We start from the raw sequence: 16,625 nt of genomic DNA, 5'->3' as shown, positions 1-16,625 counted from the left end.
ACCTCGAGAGCAATTAGGGTTGAGCAACAATTTGATAGGCACGCCTCCATCTCATGATAGAATATGAAACAAAAATGGGATGATCACTAGATCACCTGCTTTAGCGATGATAGTTGAATAAGTGTTGGGCAGGTCACCAGGGAGAATTTGCCTGACCTCCTTCCAGATAGTGGCCATGGGGTTTCCTTTTTATGTCCACCCGAAAGAGCATATGGGGCTTCAGTTTATTGTCTGATCTGCAAAGCAGCGCCTCTGACAGCGCAGCACTCCCTCAGAACTGTACTTGGCATGTCAGTCTGGATGATGGGCCCGAGTCTCTGGAGTGGGACTTCAACCTTCTGACTCAGAGGTGACTGTGCTACCCACTGAACCACCGCTAGGTGGTGGTGTTGGGCTTCTTGTGTCTCACTTTCCTACACACTAATTAAAAAATGTTCTGTGAAGACTTCCAATCGAGAGAGGTCGATTTTTTCTGTCAAATTTGAAGGAGGCAGGATTAGCTGATGTCAGGGAGGTGTGCAGACACTACAGCTCTCCCCTTAGAGCACCGTGTCCAGCTCTGGACATTGCACTTCTCAGGGTATATTGGCCATAGAGGGGTGAATAGTGAGGTTGGAAGTTTTAAATTATGAGCACCAGTTGCATAGACTAGGCTTGTATTTCCTGGAGTTTAGAATATTAAGGGGTGATCTGTTTGATGTGTTTAAGATGATTAAAGGGTTCGCTGGGGTCAATGGAGATAAACTATTTCCTCTGGTGTGGGGGAGCCTAGAACAAGGGGGTAGAACTTTAAAATTAGATCCAGGCTGTTCAAGGGTAATGGCACCTAGAGACACAAAGGGTTTTGGAATCCTGGAACCCCCACTCCTCAAATAAAAAATGTTGAGCGTAGGGGGTCAGTTGAAAATTTCAATGTGAAGATTGATAGATTTTTCAGCAGGTTTAACAGAATCTGTGGAGTGAGGAAGAAAGACTAACATTTCAGGTCAATGACCTGTCATCAATTTTACTGAAGATAGGTCATCGACCTGAAACAATGGCTGGGGTTTTCTATGCCTGTTGTGGTGGGTCCCACTGTGGGAGATGCGGCAGCCTAGCCAGAAGTCCACCCACTTTTGGCAGGACTGGGCGGGGCCAGAAAATCCCGCCCAATATCTCCTGTTTTTCTCTCTCTCCGCAAATGCTATTAAACCTGCTGGACATGTCCAATGTTTTCTGTTTTTAATTTCAGATTTCCAGCATTTGCGGTATTTTGCTATTGATAGATTTCGGTTGGGTAGAGGGAGAAATTGGGAAGCTAATCCATAAGGAGAGAGGAACTGTTTTCCAGAACCTTTTTTTCCACCATGTGTCTCACAAACTATTATTAATCAAAAACTAAAGAGAAGGGTGGGGAGGTTTTGAAAGGTCAAACCTCTCTTAGTCAGGACTGAGGTAATGCTGAGTGATTACTGTAAGATACATGTAGGGAGGCTGTTCAGAGCTAGGAATGATTAACTTGAAGCATTTCAGTTAGACACTTCTATGGATTTGATTTTGGATAGTGGCAAGAGGAATTAAAATTGAGGATATTGAATATCTGGAACTCTCTCTCCCAAAAGCTGTTGAGATTGGGGGTGAACTGAAATGTTTTAAAACTCAGATTGATGGATTTCTGTTGGCATGAATATTAAGGGTTAGGGAGCAAAGGATGGTAGATGAAGTTAAGATTTAGATCATCAATGATCTAATTGAATGGTGGAACAGGTTCGAGGGGCTGAATGGCCCCTCGCTATTTCACCTTTCCCTCATTGTGGATTTTATGATTAGATGTCAACAATCTGAGTGTTGGGGTTAAGAACAACTGACTTCAGCAGCAGCAGGCTAGAGAGTGGGATTTGCAAGTGCTCTGAGCTCCCCTGACCCCAGTCCTGTGGCTCTCACTGAAAGGTTCAGCAGGTTGGGGATCATTCGTGATGCCTCTATAGTCAAATAGCCTGCTGCTGCTCAACCGTCTCCTAAGTATGAAGAAGGGTGACTTGGAGAGGTACAACAGGCAGTTCCTGCACAAACAAGGAGAGGGTGAGATGAAGTCAGGTGGGAGGAGTTTTGTGTGGTGCAGAAACTCCAGTGTGGACTATCTGCCCTGATTGCACTGTCCCATGCTGTACGTACAATGTAATTCAACTTTCCGAAACATCCTAACAAGAGCCCAACAGCGTCAGGGCAGGACAGAAGGCAGATTGGAGCCAGCTTCAAGCAACATAGTAAATTACTTTCTGTGTTTCAAAATGAGCAATGTTGGAACCTATATTCCAGATTGTAACTGCTCTTAATTATGTCACATCACAGTTCAGAGATGGAAGCTGCTAGTATCTAACCTGGGAGTGATGAGACGATTCAGAGGGAGCTTTACTCTGTATCTAACCCCGTGCTGTACCTGTCCTGGGAGTGTTTGATGGGGACAGTGTAGAGGGAGCTTTACTCTGTATCTAACCCCGTGCTGTACCTGCCCTGGGAGTGTTTGATGGGGACAGTGTAGAGGGAGCTTTACTCTGTATCTAACTCCGTGCTGTACCTGCCCTGGGAGTGTTTGATGGGGACAGTGTAGAGGGAGCTTTACTCTGTATCTAACCCCGTGCTGTACCTGTCCTGGGAGTGTTTGATGGGGACAGTGTAGAGGGAGCTTTACTCTGTATCTAACCCCGTGCTGTACCTGTCCTGGGAGTGTTTGATGGGGACAGTGTAGAGGGAGCTTTACGCTGTACCTAACCCTGTGCTGTACCTGTCCTGGGAGTGTTTGATGGGGACAATATAGAGGGAGCTTTAATCTGTATCTAACCCCGTGCTGTACCTGTCCTGGGAGTGTTTGCTGGGAACAGTGTAAAGGAAGCTTTACTCTGTATCTAACCCCGTGCTGTACCAGCTCTGGGAGTATTTGATGGGGACAGTGTAGAGGGAGCTTTACTCTGTATCTTGTCCCGTGCTGGACCTGTCCTGGGAGTGTTTGATGGGGACAGTGTCGATGGAGCTTTGCACTATTTAACCCTTGCTATACAGTACATGCTCTGCCTGGGAATGTTAAATATGAGTCCATATTTAAGCTTAAGAAATCTTTTGTTGAATTTTTCTGTTGGCTCTGGAATCAAAGGAGTTTGTTTGAATCTAAGCCTCACATTGTTTGGCTTTAACACTAGGAGTGGTGGAAAAAGCACCTGGACTCCGTCATGTAGGTGAAGCTTATTCACAGGACCCTGACTGTCTATGACACCATGCCATTTACAGCACAGAAACCAGCCGTTTGGCTCCACTCGTCCATGCTGCTGTTTATGCTCCTCCAACCCTTCTCCACCTGACCCTATCACCATAACCCCTTCCTTTCTCCCTCATATTCAGCCTCCCTAACTGAAATGCCTGCAGAAACTTGGGAAAAGGAGAACTCCGTCCTTTGTGGCACTTGAAACTGCGTTACTAAACGTGAGGGCCGTTGGAGGAATTGGGGTGAAAGTAGCAGTTGAAAATGTTGGGCTTTAGATGTCGAGTTACATTTTAAGGGTTTATAAGCAGCTCCGTCAGATTATACAGACATTCCACTTCCCGCTCCCTTGAGGCACGGGCTAAACTCGTCTGAAATAATCTGGAGAATGTGAGCTCAAATCCCTCTCGGAATCTCGGAATAAAGGTTCGTTGGTGTCAGTGAACATGACCATGAAGCTTCCCAATTCCTCTAAACATGCAGCTGGTTCATTAATGTACGAGAGGGAAGGTAAGCTACCATCCTTACGCAGTCTGGGCCTACGTGTGACTCCAGTTCCAGGGAGGTTACCTCTTAGCTGCCCTCTGAAGTGGCTGTGCAAGACATTCAATTAAACCCACTAGCAGCGGTTCTAAAAGGCAGTCATCACCTTCTCGGGGCATCTAGGGGATGGACGATACATATCAGCCTTGCCAGTGACGGCCACACCCCTTAATCTCTGTAGGGAGATCGAGAGGACCAGGACATGGAGAAAAGGATAAAGAAGAGAAGAGAAATACCCATCACCTATTCTACGCAATCATTTCTCTCGGCCCATGTGACAGACTCACTGTTAGCCTTGAATTGTTTTTTGTGGGTGTCTCAATTGGGACATCTTGTGAATGAGAACCTTCCACCTGGGACTGGCTGAGTTTGTGTCTCTGGGTCATCAGGTGAAATCAGCAGAACCAGTGTGAACGTTCGAGGCCTGTAGAGTCCGACAGAGCCGAGGCTGCAAACAGTGATCGGGCAAGTCAGAGAATTATGCAGACATCTACAAAACCAACTTGCATTTATATAGCACCTATAATGTAGTAAAACATTTCAAGGCATTTCACAGGAGTGTTCTGAAACAGAATTTGTTAGAACCACTTAGGAGATATTGGGACAGGTGACCAAAAGCTTGGGCAAAGAGGTAGGTTTTACGGAGGATCTTAAAGGAGGAGAGAGAGAGTTGGAGAGGTAGAGAGGCTAAGGGAGGGAATTCCAAAGTTTGGAGCCTCAATAGGTACCCTTTTTGAAAAAAGATTGTGTAAAGAAATATTTGCATTTCATGACCTCAGGGCATTTTAAAATGCTTTAAAGCCAATGAAGAACTTTTAAAAAATATAGTGACTGCTGTAATGTGGGAAAATGCAGCAGCAAATTTACACAGCAAGATCTCACAAGCAATAATGTTATTGACCAGGTCTTTAATGGTGCCTTCCGCTTTTCAGCTCATTAATTATGCATCCACGAGGAGCTCATCACTCACCCCGCACCCCCCCACACCCACCCCCGCCCCTGCCCCACCAGCTTTCCCCATACACACTCGCCTCACCCCAACCCACCCTTCCCCAGACATTCTCCCCTCACCCTTCACCACTTTTGCGGACACTCTCCCCACCCTTACCCCATCAGCCTGTCTCCCCTGTCCAGTAGACACCCCCCTCCCAGCACCCCCATCCCTCTCAGCCTTCGCCTGGCCATTTCCAGCCATGGTGCAGTGTTGGCTAATGGCCATATTCAATATGAGTAAGTTTATGCGAGATCCCTAAGGGGGAGAAAGCAACATCGACGCACCTCAAAGTCGTGGAAGAGGTGAAGCTCGCCAGGTGCACGCCACTTATATACAGTTGGGAAACTGCCCACTCTAATTACCCGCTGGCGGGGCACCTAATTTGGAGGGGGAATGGAATTTCAGTGAGTTGGCCTTTTAATGAGCATCCATGAGATGCAAATATGGTTCCCGACATAGATCAGCAGGAATCTCAATCAGCCCTTAACCCGCCATCAAAGTTGGGGGAACAAAATTCCAAACGAATTTCCCACTGGTGGGAAACTGACTTTTTCCATCAAGCCAAATTTAGTGCCCCCCACCCCCCCCACCCACCCGCCATGATCCCCACCCCTGGCGGGAGCGGAAAATTGCATCCTGAGAGATTGTTTCCCTGGCTGGGGAATCTAGAACATGGGGGCACAGTCCCCGGATAGCGAGCAGGTCATTTAGGACTGAGATGAGGAGAGAATTCTTCACTCAAGGGGCTGCGAATCTTGGAATTCTTTAACCCGAGGGTTGTGGCTGCTTCATTATTGAATATATTTAAGGCTGAGATAGACGGATTTTTTGGTCTTTCAGGGAAATCAAGGGATACGGAAAGCGGGCCAGAAACTGCAGGAGAAGCCAAAATCAGCCATGATCATATGAATTGGTGGAGCATGCTCAATGGGCCGTGTGATCTACCCCTGCTCCTATTTCATATGTTCTTATGAAGAATTCTGCTCAACTTGAAAATAATGCCACCTAAGAGGATAGAAGGAACCTTGCTGTCCTCTGAAGGGGTAACTCCTCCCTCAGTACTGCGCGAGGTGTGATGGCCTGGATTTTGTGCTTGAATCTTTGGAGAAGTGTTTGAAACCATGACTTCCTGATTCAGAGGTGAAAGAGCTAATCACAAGGCAGATACCCTACTGATTAAAGAGAGAAAGGGTGACTTGAGGGAGCTTGGAGCCCCATAGTATAGAACATCTGGGAAATAATTTGTTAGAGATAACATTGGGAATTGATACCCGCAGAGAATATAACCTTTAGAACTCTTTTGGAATGTAACCTCACCTCTTTAATGGTTTAATTGAACAGGGTTTGTTATCTGATGAACAACTGATGTTATCAGTTGTTGACTTATGAAGACCTAGTTCAAGAGGAAGTGAAGATAGAGTCAAATTTTTGCACTCAGATTTTGTCTTCAACCTCTGCCAGAAAAACTGAAAAAACACCAAAGCCTGGATTTTATGTGCCCCCGCCACGCATATTTCCGGAAGGGGGTTACTTAGAATAGGCCAGGTGGCTAACCCACCAGCATCCCACCCACTCCAAAGTTGACCCCCTCAATAGGCTAGGTGGGCACCAAAATCGGCAGCCCGCCGACCATATTGAAATGAATAATTAAAGGTCAGTTATGCTTGTTAGCAAGCCTAGTGACTTGAATAATACATTGCCCATGCCAACATTTAGCTGGCATGGACAGGCGGGCGGGAGTGGACAGGTCGTTTTTATGGCCTATGTGAAAAATGGTGAGACAGAAAGGTGGCACCTCATTTGGGGGGAGTGCCCTAGCTGAGCGCATCAGGGGCATCCTGGCCAAAATGTTACCCCCACCCCCCCCCCACCTTCCAGGCTGCCTGCCCCCCAAATCCCAGCGCCAGGGACATTTTACTGCAGGTGTACCGGGCCTTGCTGAGACCACATCTGGAGTACTGTGTACAATTTTGGTCTCCTTATTTAATAAAAGATATAATTGCATTAGAAGCGGTTCAGAGAAGGTTCACACGACTCATCCTGGGAAGAAGAGCTTATCTTATGAAGAAAGGTTGAACAGGCTGGGCCTGTACTCATTGGAGTTTGGGAGAATGAGAGGTGATCTGATTGAAACATGTAAGATGCTGAGAGGAGTTGATCGGGTGGATACCGGGAGAATGTTTGCTCTTCTGGGGTAGACTAGAACCAGGTTCACAGTTTAAGAATAAGAGATCTCCCTTTTTAAAATGGAGATGAGGAGAAATTTTTCACTCAGAAGGTCGTTAGTCTGTGGAATTCTCTTCCCCAGAGAATAGTGGAGGCTGATTCATTGAATTTATTCAAGGCTGAGTTAGACCGATTTTTGATAGGCAAGAGTTTAAGGCAACAGACAGGAAAATGGAGTTGTGACCGCAACCAGATCAGTCATAATCCTATCAAATGCAAGAGCAGGTTTGAAGGGCCGAATGGCCTACGCCTGCTCCAAAGTCCTATGTTCCTATGTCCTAATGTATGGTGTGTTGAGACAATAAGACTCCAAAGTAAGGGAGGAGAGATGAAGACGTGAGCAAAAGCTTGATCAAAGTTTTGGACTCTGAGGAACGTGTAAAAACAAGCCTGAGAGTTTCGGGGAAGGAACATGAATCACAGTCTCTCTGGATCCAACTGGAGGGTGTGTGATCCTCTGCCAGTTTTCCATTTCCTGTATTAAAGCTATGACAGATTTAATCTGCGAGAGAGTCTTGTTATTCTTCTGCATTGCAATTTGTGTAAGGAGTTAAAATGGGGAAAAGTAGACACTGGGCAATAAACAAGCTGGAGTGTGTCCATAACAGCTCTTAAGGAATCTAAGTATGGAGAGCCCATGGAGCTGCTAATCAAAGGATAGCTTTGACTGTCTTTAAACAGCCGCAAAATAAACCAGTGTACCACAGCGTAAACATTTGGCTATAAATCTACCTGTTTAACCTCATCAATGTGCCCTTTTTAAAATTTATTCTTTTACAGGATGTGGGCGTCACTGGCTAGGCCAGCATTTATTGCCCATCCCTAATTGCCCTTGCGAAGGCCTGCTATAATAAAAGCTGAAAGTGCCAAAAATACCCAGCAGGTCAGGCAGCATCCACGGAGAGAGGAACAGAGTTAATGGGTGGGATTTTCCGGCCCCGACACTGGCGGGCATCATCACGGGCAGGACGGGAAACCTTGCAGAGATGTTAAAAGTCGACGGCTCTCCAGATTTTTCTGACCCGCTTGCGACAATGCCCGCCCGCGTCGAGGCCAGAAAATCCCGGCCAAGGCTTCGGAACAATGAGCTCCTGCTGATGTGTCACCGTCCTGAAATGTTAACTCTCCACAGGTGCTGTCAGTCCTACTGAGCGTTCCCAGCATTTTCTGTTTTATTGCCGATTTCCAGCATCCACAGATGTTGCTTCAGGTATTTTGCAGCTCTGTTAGTTATGAATTACTCACGTAAACTAGCCAGAGGGCGTAAGAAAGAACTGGTATTTGTAACGCACCTTTCAACATGTCCCAGAGTGCCTTACGGCCAATGAACTGCGTTATTGAAGTGTGGTCACTGTTGTCATGTAGGAAACACGGCAGCCAGTTTCTGCACAGCAAGATCCCATGAACAGCACTGAGATGATAACCAGGTAATCTATTTTGAAGTCATGTCAGGTAAGGGATAAATATTGGTCCAGGATTCTCAGGAGATCTCCCTGCTCTTTGAAATAATGCCATGGAATCTTTTACATCCATTCAAGGGGCAGATGGGCGTTCTGATTAACATCTCGTTTGGAAGAGGGGCCTCTGGCAGTGCAGCACTCCCTCAGTACTGACCCTCCTACAGTGCAGCACTCCTTCAATACTGATCCTCCGACAGTGCAGCACTCCCTCAGTATTGACCCTCCGACGATGCAGCACTCCCTCAGTACTGATCCTAAGACAGTACAGCACTCCCTCAGTGTTCACCCTCCGACAGTGCAGCACTCCCTCAGTACTGACCCTCTGGCAGTGCAGAACTCCCTCAGTGCTGACCCTCTGACAGTGTAGCACTCCTTCAGTACTGACCCTCCGAGAGTGCAGCTTTCCCTCAGTTCTGACCTCCGACAGTGCAGCATTCCCTCTGTACTGACCCTCTGACAGTGCAGCATTCCCTCAGTATTGACCCTCCGACAGTGCAGTGCTCCCTCAGTACTGACCCTCCGAAAGTGCAGTGTTCCCTCAGTACTGACCCTCCGAAAGTGCAGTTCTCCCTCAGTACTGACCCTCTGACAGTGCAGTGCTCCCTCAGTACTGACCCTCTGACAGTGCAGCGCTCCCTCACTACTGACCCTCTGACAGTGCAGCACTCCCTCAGTACTGACCCTCTGGCAGTACATAGTCCCTCAGTACTGACCCTCCAATAGTGTAGCACTCCCTCAGTACTGACCCTCCGACAATGCAGCATTCCCTCTGTACTGACCCTCTGACAGTGCAGCATTCCCTCAGTACTGACCCTTCGACAGAGCAGTGCTCCCTCAGCACTGACCCTCCTACATTGCAGCACTCCCTCATTACTGACCCTCCGACAGTGCAGTGCTCCCTCATTACTGACCCTCTGACAATGCAGTGCTCCCTCAGTCCTGACCCTCTGACAATGCAGCATTCCCTCAGTACTAATCCTCTTACAGCGCAGCATTCCCTCAGTACTGACCCTTCGACAGTGCAGCACTTCCTCAGTACTAATCCTCTAACAGTGCAGCATTCCCTCAATACTGAACCTCTGACAGTGCAGTTCCCTTTCAGTACTGCACTGGGCTTTCTCTTTGTACTTTTTACTTTTTCTTGCTCTCTCTTTCTTGCCCACTTGCGTCTTCCACCCCCCACATCTGCACCACCTTGTTCCAGCAACTGTTGACCTGGTACTTTATGTTAGTTGTGGTGCTTGAGATGAGTCGATTAATTAATTTCCCACAACATCTCATTCATTTGACTGCTGGTTGTGTTTCTGGCGGGGGCTGTGAACCCGCCCCCCCACTCATGCAAGAGGTAAGCGTCTGAGTAATATTACTCAGGACCAGAGTGCTCTCCCCTGGCTAGCTTAGATCACTAAAGGCAGAGGGGCTGAGGGGTCATTGAGGGATTTTTAAAATTTTGTCCTTCAAGGTGTTGAAGGACTAGAGAAGCTGGGATTGTTCTCTTTAAATGAGAGAAGGTTAAGTGGAGATTTAATAGAGGAGTTCAAAATCATGATGGGAGTCCGCTTTACATTTTAGATCTTTCTGGATGTGCTGTTGAGTTTGTCCCATTGGTGCTGCCATTCACTCAGTCCAAAATCCCACTCCACAGTCGAAGATCCCATGGCCCCTATTTCAAAGGGAGCAGTGGGGGGCTCTCCCCAGTGTCCTGGAACAATGTTTGTCCCTCAACCAGCATCAGTAAAAACAGAATATCAGGCTATTTATCACATTTGTAGCTACATGAGCAGGTCAAAGGCTGGGAATTCTGCAGAGAGTAACTCACTTCCTGACTCCCCAAAGCCTGTCTTAAGACCATAAGATGTAGGAGCAGAAGTAGGCCACTTGGCCCATCGAGTCTACTCCGCCATTTAATGAGATCGTGGCTGATCTGATAATCCTCAACTCCACTTCCCTGCCTTCTCCCCATAGCCCTTGATTTCCTTACTGATTAAAATTCTGTCTAACTCAGCCTTGAATATACTTCCGCCATTTACAAGGCACAAGTCAGGAGTGTGTTGGAACACTCCCCACTTGCCTGGACGAATGTAGCTCCAACAACACTCAGGAATCATGGCACCATCCAGGACAAAGCAGCCCGCTTGATTGGCACCACATCCCAAACATTCACTCCCTCCACCACCAATGCACAGTGGCAGCAGTGTGTACCATCTACAAGATGCACTGCAGGAATTCACCAAGGCTCCTTAGACAGCACCTTCCAAGCCCATGTGACCTCTACCACCCAGAAGGAGACACATAGGAACACTGCCACAGGGAAGTTCCCCTCGAAGCCACTCACCATCCTGACTTGGAAATATATTGCCGTTCCTTCACTGTCGCTGGGTCAAAATCCTGGAACTCCCTCCCTAACAGCACTGTGGGTGTACCTATACCATATGGACTGCAGCAGTTCAAGAAGGGTCTCACCACCACCTTCTCAAAGGTAATTAGGGATGGGCAATAAAAAATGCTGCCTGACCAGTGAAGCCCATGTCCTGTGAAAGAATTAAAAAAAACATTGCTTATGGTGGGAGCTTGCTGCACACAAATTGGTTACTGCATTTCCTACATTGCAACAGTGACTACACTTCTGAATGTTTTTCATTGGCTGTAAGGCATTTGAGACGTCCTGAGGTGGTGAAAGGTGCCATAAAAACGCAAATGTTTCTTTTCTTTATATAACCTGTGCCAGTAACACTGGACTTTCCAGGTAGGTCTTAAGCAGGTGCTGCAGCTCCAAAGTAAACTCATTTTTATTTGTTCATAGGATGTGGGCAATGCTGGCAAGGCATTCATTGTCCATCCTTAATTACTGTAGTGGGGAATCTACTCAGAGTGTTACCCCCAATGAATCTTAGCAAATTTCCACGTCCCAAACCTGCCACTGCTACCACCTAGAAGGGCAAGGGCAGCAGGTAGATGGGAACACCACCACCTGCAAGTTCCCCTCCAAGTCACTCACCATCCTGACTTGGAAATATATTTCCGTTCCTTCACTCTTGCTAGGTCAAAATTCTGGAACTCCTTCCCCAAAAGCACAGTATCACAGTAGTACCAAAGTATCTTTACAGTGCAGAAGGAGGCCATTCGGCCCATCGAGTCTGTGCTGGCTCTCTGAAAGAGCATTCAATCTAGTCCAACTCCCCTGCCTTATCCCCATAACCTTGCACATTCTCTCTTTTCAGGTAGCAACCCAATTCCCTTTTGAATACCTCGATTGAACCTGCCTCCACCACCCTTTCAGGAAGTTTGTTCCAGACTCCAACAACCCTCTGGGTGAAAATTTTTTTTCTCACGTCACATTTATTCCTTTTGCCAATTGAATCTAAGCCCTCTAGCTCTTGATGTTCTCTTGAGTGGGAATAGTTTCTCACTATTTACCCTGTCCATGCCCCTCAGGATCTTGAATACCTCCATCAAGTCTCCTCTCAGCCTTCTTTCCTCCAATAAAAACAGTCCCAATCTCTCCAATCTATCCTCTTAGTTACAGTTCTTCATCCCATGAATCATTCTTGTGAATCTCCTCTGTACTCTCTCCAATGCCTTCACATCCTCCCTCAAGTATGGTGCCCAGAACTGGATGCAGTGCTCCAGATGAGGCCTAACTATTGTCTAATACAAGTTCAACATGACCTCCTTACTCTTGTACTCAATGCCCCTATTAATAAAGCCTAAGATACTATATGCTTTATTAACTGTTCTCTCAACATGCCCTGCCATCTTCAATGACCTACATACATATACACCGAGGTCCCTCTGTTCCTGCACCTCCTTTAGAGGCTCTCCTTTTATTTTATACTGTGTCTCCATAGCTTTCCTGCCAAAATGAATCATCTCACACTTCTCTGCATTGAACTTCATCTGCCACTTGTCTGCCCAATCTTCCAACATGTCCATGTCCTTTTGAAGTTCAAGACTATCCCCATCACAGTTGATGTTTCCAACCTTCCTGTCATCTGCAAATTTTGAAATCATGCCCTGAACACCACAGTCTAGGTCATTAATATATATCAGGGAGAGCAAGGGTCCCAACACTGACCCCTGGAGAAATCCACTACAAATCTTCCTCCAATCTGAAAAACAACCATTTATCACAGCTCTTTGTTTCCTGTCACTCAGCCAATTTCTTATTCAAGTGCCTACTTTTCCTTTTATTCCATGACCTAGAATTTTGCTCACAAGTCTATTGTATGGCACTGTATCAAATGCCTTTTGAAAATCCATAAACCTCACATCAACAGCATTGCCCTCATCAACCTTCTCTGTTACCTCCTCAAAAAACTCCAGCAAGTTAGTTAAACATGATTTTTCTTTAATGAATCCATGCTGGCTTTCCTTAATTATCCTGCACTTGTCTAAGTGACTATTGATTTTATCCCATATTATAGCTTCCAGAAGTTTCCCTACCACTGAAGTCAAACTGACAGGTCTGTAGTTGCCAACTTTATCCTTGCACCCCTTTTTGAACAAGAGTGTGACATTTGCATTTATCCAGTCCTCTGGCACCTCCCCTGTGTCTAAGAAAGACTGCAATATTATCACTAGTGCCTCTGCAATTTCCACCATCACTTCCCTCAGTACCCTTGGATGCATTTCATCTGGTCCTGTACCTTATCTATTTTAAGTAAAGATAGCCTTTCCAACACCTCTTTCCTCTCAGTTGTAAGCTCTTCTAGTGTACCAGTCACTTCCTCTCTCACCTCGGCCTGGGTAGCACCTACTTCCTTTGTAAAGTCAGATGCAAAGTGCTCGTTCAACACCTCCACTATTTCTCCAGCCTCCACACGCAAGTCCCCTTTTTTGTCCCTAATTGGCTGTACTCTTTCTTTTACTACCCTTTAATTATTTACATGCCTATGGAAGACCTTGGGATTCCCTTTTATGTTCAATGCCAGCCTCTTTTCATGCTCTCCCCTTGCTTTTCTTATTAGTTTCTTCACTTCCCTCTGGTCCTCCTATATTCATTGTGGGTGTACCTACACCACATGGACTGCAGCGGTTGAAGAAGACAGTTCACCACCACCTTCTCAAGGGCAATTTGGGATAGGCAATAAATGCTGGTCTCGCCAGCAACATCCACTTCCCATGAACGTTTGCTGGGACCTGCTGCTGCTAGGGTGTGTCTTTAACTGTAACAGCAAAAGTGAATTCCAGCTGGATAAACGAGCCTGAACCTTCCTCAACCATTTCCTGCCCGTTGGTTAAAGACATTTCACACAGTGTGCTGCCGATACTGTTGGATTATCAGTGCTTTAGGGATACCAAACAAGGTTATATTTGCAAACACGTTAAGACCTGTCAAGCTTGGGGGAGGAGGAGTGCTGAACGCCAACATTTCGATGTTTAGCAAACCACAAGCTCGGGGCACAGGCTGTCAGCAGACAGGAACCAGCTGATCCACATTGTAGAAAATTCAATTTAAGCGCGAGCCACAGTTCAAGTTGAAACTGGGAAAGAAAACACAGGACTTTTCATACTCAGGAGGCTTTTGACTCAGAAATGGTGCTTCATCAGTAAACTATTCTTTCCATCGGACTTACTAGACTGGTAGGAAAATATCATTAACTTGTAAAAGCTTTTTAACTCACCAGCTCCCTTGGTGTTAGTTAAAGTTTGTGATAGGCTGTTGTCTCTGACTGCGTGGCAATTTACTGAAGCTAGTTTCTCGGTGAAACTACAGTTAAGAGCTGCCAGTTCTGGTCTCCGTGTTACAAGAAGGATAAAAGGTTATTGGAGGAGGTGCATTTTGGATAATACCAGAAAACTGAGAGGTTATAACTATCAGGAAAGACTGAAGGAGTTGTTGCTTCTGTAGAAAGGCTGAGGAGTGACCTGACAGAGGTCTTTAAAATTATGAAAACGTTTGACCAGGCGATGTAGTGAAGGTGTGTCTACTTGTGGGGGAGACCAGAACTAGGGGTCATAGGTATAAGATAGTCACTAATAAATCCAATCGGGGATGCAGGAGAAATTTCTTTACCCAGAGAGTGTGAGAATGTGGAACTTGCTACCAGAGGGAGTGGTTGAGGTGAAACCTATAGCTACATTTAAAGGGGAAGCTGGATAAACACAGGGATAAAGGGTAAAGGAGGAGAAAATACGGTGATAGGGTGAGGAAGGGGAGGAAGGCAGCTCGTGTGGAACAGAAACACCAGCCTGAACCAGCTGCACTGAATGGTCGTGTTGTAAAGTCTATGCAATACTAAGAAGTGTTTTTTTCCTGCTGAAAACGTTAGCCAACAACAACAACAACAACTTGCATCTATATAGCACTTTTAACATACTAAAACATCCCAAGGTACTTCACAGGAGTGTAATTAAGCAAAATTTAACACTGAGTCACATATGCAGATATTAGGGCAAATGACCAAAAGCTTGGTCAAAGAGGTAAGTTTCAAGGAGTGTCTGAAAGGAGGAGAGAGGGGCAGAAGGGCAGAGAGGTGGAAAAGTTAAGGGAAGGGATTCAAGAGATTAGGGCCTCAGCAGCTGAAGGCGCAGCCATCCACTGGGAAAGCAAATAATCGGGAATGTTCAAGAGGCTGGAATCAGAGGAGCACAGATATCACGGAGGGTTATGGGAATGGAGGAGATTACAGAGGTAGGGAGAGTGCGGACATGGAGGGACTTGAGAATAAGGGTGAGAGTTTTGAAATCAAGATGTTGCTTGACCGGGAGACATTGGAGGTCAATGAGCAGAGGAGAGGTGGATGAGTGGGATTTAGTGCAAGTATGAACACGGGCAGTTGGGTTATGGATGGTCTCAAGTTTACAGATGGTGGAAGATGAGATGCTGGCCAGGAGAGCCTTGGAATAATTAAATCTAAAGGTAACAAAGGCGTGGATGAGGCTTACAGCAGTAGATGGGCTGAGACTGTTTCGCTGCCAAAACTTTAGTCATTAAATGTCTGATATTTGGACTTTCTCAAAAAGGACATTTTCTTTGTTCTGTTTAGTTGATCTGTTATTCCCTTCATGACATTTATTGCCTTCAGTGACTCAGAGAGGGTAGATGCACTATCTAATGTGGTTATTAGAGACTAGAAATGCTTCAGGTTCCTTCGGCACCCTGTGCTGTGTTCGCTGATCTATAGTGGGTGATACAATTGACCTCATTCTTCTATTTGTTGTCCAGTGGAGTCCAGCTGGAAAGTGATTGCAGGTGTGAACATCACAGGATAACAGGATTGGGATTGACTGTGAAGCCTACCACAGTTAAATAGCTTACCAATATTCATTGTCCAGTTGGAGAATGGACACTTGGATGAAGTGAGGGTAGATACCTGTGGGACCTATTTGCCAGCTAGGCTCAGCGCCTTGACGGGATGAGAGGGAGACAAGACTGCCCTTATAAAGTGCGTTTCACTAATGATTTCCCCAGACCTTGCTGATTGTAATGCTAAGTGGGAAACAATGTTAAGTGAGCCAGAAGAGATGAGGAGAAGATCCTGGTCTGTGTGGATTAGTCCCACATTAGGAGATTCTTTTATTACCATGAGCTACTCAGTACCACTCAGCTGCCGAATGACCAGTCACCCGTGTCTCTTCTACTTGTCCACTCTGCAGTTTCTTGCTCTTCACTGGGTAGAGTTGGAGCATGTGGGAGGGGCCAGCTGTTTCTCTCAGCTTCTCTCCAACAGATTTAAAGGCAGGGCAGGAAACCAGATCATGTCAACAAAAACAATCAACAGTTCAGAAATGCAGCCTCCTCTTGCTGCGCACGGATCAAATCCCTCCATTGTCTCTCCCCTCCCTATCTAGTTACCACCCCCAGCCCCCTGAACCACCAGATCTCTGCACTCTAATTCTGGCCTCTTGCAGATCCCTGATTTCGATCGCTCTACCATTGGCAGCTGTGCCTTCAGCTACCTCAGGCCTAAACTTTGGAATTCCACTTCCACTGTATGCAACAGCAATCCTACAACTAGGTTTCATTTCTTTTATTTGTTCATGGGATGTGGGCGTTGCTGGCAAAGCCTGCATTTATTGCCCATCCCTAATTGCCCTTGTTCAAAGGGAATTTAAGAGCCAACCACATCGCTGTGGGTCTGGAGTGACATGTAGGTCAGACCAGATAAGGACGGCGGATTTCCTTCCCTAAAGGACATTAGTGAACCAGATGGGTTTTTGCGAT

The 16,625-nt window shown here is 46.3% G+C and overlaps 1 protein-coding gene across 2 annotated transcripts in view; it reads left to right on the top strand.

The window, feature by feature from the left end:
* The first annotated feature begins 13,794 nt into the window (after positions 1 to 13,794).
* The window catches only part of LOC144689047 (3',5'-cyclic-AMP phosphodiesterase 4C-like), a 278,616-nt gene continuing 275,785 nt past the window's right edge, over positions 13,795 to 16,625 (top strand). Inside the window, exon 1 of one of the 2 annotated variants that reach the window (XM_078556179.1) lies at positions 13,795 to 14,041. The gene's annotated coding sequence lies outside the window, so the exon portion shown is untranslated. The remainder of the gene's footprint in view (positions 14,042 to 16,625) is intronic. The other variant, XM_078556181.1, reaches the window with a different exon arrangement.

Source organism: Cetorhinus maximus, chromosome 13 (genome assembly GCF_964194155.1).
Source record: "Cetorhinus maximus chromosome 13, sCetMax3.hap1.1, whole genome shotgun sequence".
NCBI classification, from domain to species: domain Eukaryota; kingdom Metazoa; phylum Chordata; class Chondrichthyes; order Lamniformes; family Cetorhinidae; genus Cetorhinus; species Cetorhinus maximus.
This window is presented reverse-complemented; position numbering and strand designations above follow the sequence as displayed.